We start from the raw sequence: 1,703 nt of genomic DNA, 5'->3' as shown, positions 1-1,703 counted from the left end.
GGTCTCCTTACTCTGTTCTAGTTACTTAATTTTGTGTCTTTTTCTTTGTTCCCTTTTTGTTCGTGTTTTTCTGTGTTTTTTTTATTGCACCTGCAAAAATTAATACTGATATTTTAGGTCTGGAATTGTCCTGTTATCTTACTATAGATATACTATTGCTTGTGTCCCTTCCATTTCTATTCTGTGCCTGACCCCTACTTGTCATTGTCAGATCCTGTTCACGTACCAGATGTAGGTTCATAACACGGTTGACCAATCACCAGAATTTTAGCTTGTATCTGCTTTCTTTAGTATGATTTGTATAATGTCATTTTATTCTGTATATGCTTCTTAATAAACTGGGTCTTGTGTTTCGATCACATTGCTGAAGGTTTATAAACAGCAGGGATCCAAAATTCCTCTGCATTATAAGCCCTGACCATCAGATCACCAGCGTGGACAAATAAAGATCAAAGGTTAACAATCCTGAAAATCTCATATAGCTACGGAGACTGAAAAATAATGACAAAGGATTAAATTGTGTTTGGTCTATTGGCCAACATTAGCTGCTACCTTAAGTGGTAAAATAAAAATGCCACCTTAAAAACAATGACATTCAATAGGGGATTCATTTCCTAATCAGTATAGTTATTTTGGAGAATATTCTTCCTTTTTTTGTCTTTTAATTCCAGTAGATTGGTGTCCACATTAGATTACATTATAATCCTTGCACTCAATGCCAGTATGACTCCAGTCAGCACAGATGCTAATAACTTCAGTTGCTTTTGAAGTCAGGAAACCTCATAGACGGTCTACACGAAGATGTACAGATATATGGACAAACATATTGGGACGCACCTCTAAATCATTGAATTCAAGTGTTTCCTTCAGTCCCATTATCACCGATGTATAACATCCAGCACTCGCCCTGCAGTCACTTTACAGACATTTGTGATAGAACGAGTCGTTGTAAAGAGACCACTGAATTCCAGCATGATCCCGTAATAGGACATCATCGTTGTAATAAGTATAAGGTTTATAAACTGCCCGGATCCAAAATTCCAGACCGTCAGGTAGCGGTTCCCGACAATGGGGGTTCAGTGCATGGGCTAGGTCCCTGAGAGCAGCGAGGTGCTGTATTGTGGCAGGCATGTGGAAAACAAGAGATCCTTGAGATGCGTCCGGCAATGACGGGTGGAGATGCCAGGGTCAAAATGTGTGGGCCCACCTGCCACGACAAGGCATCCTCTATAAGTCTTGTGTGCTGTATATTTGCAGTCACAGGCATTCTTGCACCTGTATACACGTTTTGTTTCATTTTGTTGGAATGTGCTGGTCAAACTTTTGTGCTTTTTTTGTGATTTAGATATGTGGGGTTAGTGATTTCCTCCATTTTTGATCTTGCACTCCTCCCATTCTGCCCTAGGGTATTTTAATTAGTTTAATGCTAATTTATCATTGTGTTTTTTGGGCACTACATGGTCAACCATAAGGGGGAGGCGTTTATAGAGCTTACTTCCAAGAGGCAATATCCAACCTATGGAAGGCCCTGGCTGCAATGTGACTGGCACCATATTATGGATAATTCTGTATGACGGGGACAATGGTACATGTCGTTCTGCTTTATAGTGATTACTATGCTGACCCTATAGGGGGCGTCACAGGTGCTATGTGGCACAGTACAACGTATGATAGTTTAATAATAAAAAACATGTACATGTCTC

The sequence above is a fragment of the Rhinoderma darwinii genome (genome assembly GCF_050947455.1).
Source record: "Rhinoderma darwinii isolate aRhiDar2 chromosome 3 unlocalized genomic scaffold, aRhiDar2.hap1 SUPER_3_unloc_11, whole genome shotgun sequence".
Lineage (NCBI taxonomy): Eukaryota > Metazoa > Chordata > Amphibia > Anura > Rhinodermatidae > Rhinoderma > Rhinoderma darwinii.
This window is presented reverse-complemented; position numbering follows the sequence as displayed.